The sequence below is a fragment of the Pinus tabuliformis genome, chromosome Q (assembly GCF_031772625.1).
Source record: "Pinus tabuliformis cultivar Carrire ecotype Pingquan chromosome Q, CPIR1, whole genome shotgun sequence".
NCBI classification, from domain to species: domain Eukaryota; kingdom Viridiplantae; phylum Streptophyta; class Pinopsida; order Pinales; family Pinaceae; genus Pinus; species Pinus tabuliformis.
Window position 1 is genome coordinate 1,174,048,123 of NC_142296.1, and position 7,227 is coordinate 1,174,055,349.

Genomic DNA, 7,227 nt, shown 5'->3' on the forward strand with positions numbered 1-7,227 from the left:
AATTATTTCTTACACCATCAAGGAATAGTATTACCTTGTCAGTAGCTATGAAGATAAGTACATAAAGTGGACCACACTATGGCAGAGAAGGGACCAAGGCGTGTCAGAGTTCACAAATATTTTTCATACCCTTCGCACAAAGTTGGATCAATGATTATGAGTAACATCTGGTACTCAAGTACCACATTTGTCTACATCTCCTCCTTTGGTATCGCCTATTGATACACTATCAAGATTGAGCAGAAATTTAAACAGAAGAAGTGAGACTTTGGATCTACGAATCCAAAGAAAGGGAAAGGTGCCTCAAAATCATAGAACAAAGGACAAAGCCAAGGCAGGGTGACCCACGACAACTCGTTGAAGCCACAAGCAAAGAGAAACACCATGAAGAAAAATAAGGATATGGGAAAGTGGTGTGCGTTCCATAAGAGCCCCACTCACAACACAAGTGAGTGTCGAACCATGTAGTCACTAGTGGCTGAGCTGAATACTTCAGAGTCAGATGCATGTTCTGACTCTAATTCATAACACAAGGGGAATGATAAAGGGAAGGAAATTATTTATGCGGAGCCTAGTGCCACTATTTCCACCACCAAGATCCAGAAGATTTAGCCCAAAGATCTAGAAGAAGGGGAGTGTCTCTTCCACTCGTGGATGTGGGTGATGTGGTCTCCACTATAGTTCATTTTTTATAGTGAGAACCAAAAGAACCTCATCTCAGCAAAGGTCATAAGAGTTTTGGCTTACCGACCACACCACACCCACAGCCATACACCATCGGGTGGTTCCACCAAGGACGAGATATTCACGTTAGCAAGCAGTGTTGTCTTCCCTATAGCATCAAACCCTTTATGGATGAGGTATTGTGTGACATTTCTCCTCTCGAATTTTGTGATGTATTATTAGGAAAACCATACTTGTGGAAGCATCATGTTGTATATGAGTGGAATACTCACATTGTTATTATTTCTTTGGGCAGTAAGTTATGTAGAATATCATAGGTATCCCCGCCTACTGCCATCTCACTGAAATCTGCTAAGTAATGCAATAAGATCATCTCCTCAACTAGGAAATTTGTTTTCTTTCTATTTTGCTCTCAAAGTAAGGGGAAGATCGTGGCCACATCCATGCCCTTGGGAATTTTTTTTTTACGCAACAGAAGAAGGTGGCTAATGTCGTGGAAGAATACAGGGACAAATTCTCCACACCCACAGCAGTACCCTTGCACTGTTAGGTCAAACATTTGATTGATTTAAATCCTAGAGAACCTCTACCCAATGGTTCGATATACTGCCACTCCATTCTGGAAAATGAAGAGATCAAGTGAAAGATCTAGGAGTTACTGAAAAAAGGGCACATCCAACCAAGTAGGATAGGACATGGAGGCTTTGCATTGATTATCAAGCATTAAACAAAATAACTATCAGGAACATGTATCTAATCCCATGGATTGATGACCTTTTAGACCATCTCAAGGGGTCAAGGATTTTAGCAAGATCGATCTGAATTCTGGCTATCACTAGGTTCCAATAGAGCCCACAGATGTATGGAAGACTTCCTTCAAAACCAAGGACGACCTTTTTGAATGGTTGGTCATGCCCTTTGGGATGATAAATGACCCTGATACTTTTATGAGGTTGATGGATGACATTTGCGGCCCTTCACCAATTCATTCATGGTTGTTTATCTGGATGACATCCTCATCTTTAGCAAGAGTTGGGAAGAGAAATTACGACACATTCAGTAGGTGCTTCAAACCTTGAGGGAGCACAAATTGTGTGCCAACCTGGAGAAATGCACATTTGGCATGGGCCAAGTCCAATTTCTGGGCTACATCATTGATGAGAAAGGCATGCATGTGGATCTGTCTAAGATCCAAGCCACTCAGGATGGCTGGCCTTGACCACTCTAACAAAGCTTCGTAGCTTTTCGGGCCTTGCTAATTTCTATCAAAGGTTTGTATTTTGATTCTCTGATATCACTTGGCCTTTGATTCAAGTTATCAAGGACAAAGAAAAAGCAAAGTTTTTATGGTTTGATTCCCAACAGAAGGTGTTTGTTGAGTTGAAGCATTGCCTCTACTTTGCACTAGTACTCACATTTTCAAACCTACAAAAACCATTTTAAATTGAGACAAACACTTATAACTATGTTATTGGTGAAGTTCTCACCCAGCAAGGGCATCCAATGGCCTATCACATTGAGATACTTTCTGACACTATTCGGAAATACTCCACCTATGATAAGGATATGTACTCCATCGTGCAAGCTTTCCAATGAAATATTACATTATGGGGAAGGAGACGATCATCCACACAGAATACCAACCCCTGCAATTTATACAGACCCAAGGGAAGTTGAACAACAATCACTACAAATATCGACCTTCCTGGAGAGGGAGGGTGCATGCGTACTACCTTCTAGATAAGCCTATATGATGATGTTATGATGCCATGGGTTATGAAGTCACCATCCATAGCATGAAGGGATGGGATTTCAAGCCAAGAGGTTCCTTACATTATCTATTTATTGTGAATCATACTTAATTTATTGTCTTTGATCACATATGATTTAACTTTTCAATCAGGTTGTATATTTATTATCATTTGGTTGGGTATGGAGGTTTTAGGTCTGGGATTGCCAAGGTGTGACACTGAGAGATCTAGTTTGGGGAAAAAAATTGGTTTTCAATTTTTATAAAAATTTTGCCTAAATTGTTGTAGCCAATAGTTCAAGACTTTTGAAGCTATGCAAACCTGTCATCAGGCTAACCATGTTGTTACCTATCTTGATTGCGACTTAATTTGTCAAACTATGGAATGCATCTTCAAAACAAGTTGGCTCGAGTCCAGGATTGAATGCATAAAAATTGAGAGAGTTACCAAATATTGAATAAAATGCAAAGCACGCTTGCCAGATCCGAGGAATATTGAGAAATAGTTTGGTGCAAGAGACTAGTTATACATGGAGTGCAAGTGGACGAACCAAGGTTTATCCTTCTTCCAAATATTGATGTGGTTGACAGCTCATATTAGTCAATGCCTAGTAGTCAACAAAATCTATGGTATGCAAGACCCTGAGGCTCATCGAAGTTTAATAGGAGAGTTCCACATTAAATGGTTTGACAAGAAAAGCCAGTACGAAAGATCAACAGTTGAGATAAAAATCAGAAACCCCCCCCCACCCCCCCGCCCCCAATAGTTTCAAAACCACTACAAGGGGGTCCTGCTTAACTAGTTTTGGTTTTCGTAAACCACTTTTGGATTTTGTCACTGTGAAGCCCAATTTCCTTCCACCTCTTTTCAAATATGGTTATATATTTACATATTTCCAAAATATGCCAAAAGCTTAAATCACATGTATTGTAAATTTCTCAAAATGGGGATTGCATATTTTAAAAAAAGGGGATATATATATATATATATATATATATATATATATATATATAGATATTTGTCGAAAGAAAAAAAAGTTGTCGGTACACTAACTTGAAATTTGGTAGCTCATCCGATGATACTCTATAGGTCTTGCGATTTTTTGTTGGTCTTCCAACAATGGTTACACTGACAGATAATGAAGAGACTATGGAAATATTGTTAAATGAAAACACTATGTGTCAATGGATTGACCCCACTGCCCTCTCTCATCCAATAGCAGCGTGTAGGTTTTTACAACAATCGTTGTCGTCTAGGTGTTGCTAGATCGATGTAGCTTCTGTTGAATTTATGATGGTTATGGAAAGGTATTTTGACGATAATGTCTAGCATTGATAATCAAAGTTCTTATGAAACTTTGCGTCGCAATTTCGACAAAAACTTGTGATGTCCAAATTTCGATGATACCGCATGTGACATTTACTGGAACCCAGATTTTTCGTAAGTTACGACAACATGAGGTTGAACAAACAATCAAAGGCCATCGAAAATTGAGTGAATTTGTAGTAGTGTGTAATGAAGATCACTCAAGTTGGCTTTGATACCACCTTTCCTTTAGAAAGTATTGAATAATATGCTTGATACCAATTGTCACATACCTAAAACCTACCTACATTTTTCCTTGCAAACTTGAGTTTCTCTCAAGTATGTTTTGACATTTGAGGTTGTGTGATATTACCTTGCCTTTACTACAATGGATTTTTCAACTTGTGCCTACCACAACTAGACTAAGCCTCTTCACTTACAGTCTACCCATAACTTTACCGTAAGCTATAATATGTTAAATACAACCCGTTCCTACTCAACCAAGCTCAACCAATAGTAGGTATCCATTCAATTGTGGCCTTTAAAATACCTCAATAGTATTTTAACACTTATCCAATATTTTAATACTCAACCAACACAAACCATACCAAGATGAAACTTCCTACCTCTAATAGGTCATATCTTCTTCTTCTTCTTCTCACTCAACCAATCCAATTCACCATATTATTCGTAACCCTGAACTTGGCACAATCATGGACCTCCTTTACACTCTTGGTGAATAATTATTAATGCCTTATCATATTTGAGGCACCCACCATTATGAAAGACATTTCTTACACTTGCAAGCACCTCTAAGCCTAAGTGGATCCAAGTGTGTCTAAGTGCATTAAAGTGTTCACAAGTCTTTCCAATGGATGTGCACCATAAAAGTGTATCCCATAATTGCACCTCATGGATACTTGTGCTTGAAGCCATTTTTTCCTTCATTGTATCCCCCAAGTGTGGAACACCCAACTACCTAGGACCAAATGTAGCTTAAGAACCCAACTCTATAAAATCTAGAAAGTTCCCTTTACCACTTTTTCTATCATGCTTAGTGCACATATATGGATGAGTTTTCATTTGGAAACCATGTTTTCCTTTCCTCACGAAGTTTCCTTCCAAAATTATCTTGGTCTGACCAAATAATATGTGCTACCAAGATTTGCAGTGCACCCAATATGAGCAAGGATGCTCAACATGTCCATGGTGTGACACCCATGGTATGATTTCCCCCTGATTTTTGTATTGTAATGATACTCTGAATTATAAATGAATATATCTTATGAATAGGCCTGAAGACTGGGACCACAGATCCATGCTCTAATGAGGAAGAGGAAAAGACACATGTGGAACTAGCTAGCACCATTATCTAATATATGGTGCAGCTATCAAGAAAATTATAAGAAGCTTCCAAGAGGAGCATGAAGAGACACCCTTGAGAAATTATAAAAGGGTATTTGCATAGAATTGTTGGGGTTGGACTTTTCTCTCAAAGAAACACATGAGAAGTGTTGGAAGGACCTGTAAGGTTGAGGGAAGGGAATTCCCTAAGAAATGAAATTGTGGGCATTGTGTTTAGGACTAGAGAAGCTGAAGAAATTCTAAGGAAACTGAGAATGGGTGCTTGCTAGGAATTGGCTAAGAAACCACTCAAGGTGCTTGCTAAAGATTTAATAAAAACACTTGTTTTATAAGTGATCCTTGTCCTCTTTGATTTGGGTATGACCTCCTACTAAAATCTATTGAACAAAATTTCCCTTAGATCATGGATCAGGCTTGGGCATGACTATTGTAAGTGGTTCTGGGTGTAGTGAGTCTAAGGTTGGGTAGAAAATCAAATTCACACCTTCAGTTTGGCCATTTTTTTATTGTAAAAGAATGCATTTAGCTTAGAGCTATGAAATTAAAGATTTTCCCTATGGAATTCAATGTGTAGCTATGACAATTGTTACATGTCTATAGGGTGTTGGTGTATAAGGTTTCTTGATTGTAATGCTAATGTTTGTAGTTTTTATTATAAGTTTTTTTATGCATTTGTAAGTTAAATTCCTAAAGTTTGTTATAATGCATGTTGATATCTTGTAAGTGTTTGATATGTTGATAATTTTCTTATATCTATAGCGAGGGATAACATTCTCCTATGTGAAAATGAGAGGTTGATTCCTTGATTATTTTCTCAAGAAATAGGTTTATTTCTATGTCTATTTTGAGCATGCAAATTGGTATAAATGCTTATGCATGGATAGAAAGATAATATTTGTTAATTCAATTAAATGGTTGCATTAAAAATATTTGGCTATAAGGCCTTGTTTAAAACTTGTAAGCTCTTGAGGGGTATCTATATTCTATGTGTGTGTGTGTGTGTGTGTGTGTGTGTGTGTGTGTGTTTGTGTGTGTATGTATGTATGTATGTATGTATGTATGTATGTGAGTGGAGGTCACATGGGCGCCATGTGAGTAAGCCACATGGGTGCTACATGGCAGGACCGTTGAGGTGTCAAATTACATTATTCAAAATTTGAGGGCTCATATATTTTGTTCTAGGAGTCGAATTGAGGAAATTTTTATATCATTGGAAAGGTATCGATGAGACAAACACAAGGATGTTATAAATTTTAATTATTCAGAAAGTTGGAAAAAAAAAATAGACCCCATTTACATCATTGTACCTTGGAGACCAGTCTAGCACAGTAACTTCCCTATTTCTACCTCAGTAGGATGATGGGTGGTAATGGGGTGTGTTATAGAGTGGTATGAGAGATTCTAGGTTCAACACTTGGATTGGACAGGCTCTACCACCGAATAAATGCAAAGTGAAGGTTTCAACTCTATATTTTTTGGAATAAGTTGGTGTCATGTTAGAAAATTAACAAAGTAGTAGATTAAATGCTTGGACCTTTGGAGCTAGGGTAGATCTCTAGCTCTGAGTCCTACAGTTGAATGTGGATATGATTGCATGATATTTATAGCATTTGATTGTGATTTATATGCTGGTTGCAAGGATGTTTTGGTATGATTGATTTGATTGAAAAATGTGATGGTATTGCATGTTTTCTCTATGAGGCATCTTGAAGGTATGGACAATTTATTGTTGTGACCATGGATACTTGTTATTTATTTATTTCTTTGTAGAAATATCTACATGGTTTTGTGCATGATTGTTTAAGTAATGTGCTCTTACACGCTTCGGATGAATCAACATGTGAATGCTTATATGATATGATGGATTTTGGGGAAATCACTGTGTTGCTTGTATTGCATGGCATAGTTTTTTTATGTTGATTAAATATATACATATATGTATGTTGATTGGATGGGAGAGTTCCACGGTATGTAGGTTATATGACTAAGAGCCTCGGTGGATTTGAGGTATAATGTTTGCGACTCTAGTAGAGAGTCAAGTGGTCTGATAATTTCTTATTATAGGTGTTGGTTATAACACTATGATCATGGATTGTATGATTGCTTTCTTGTGGAAGTGGTT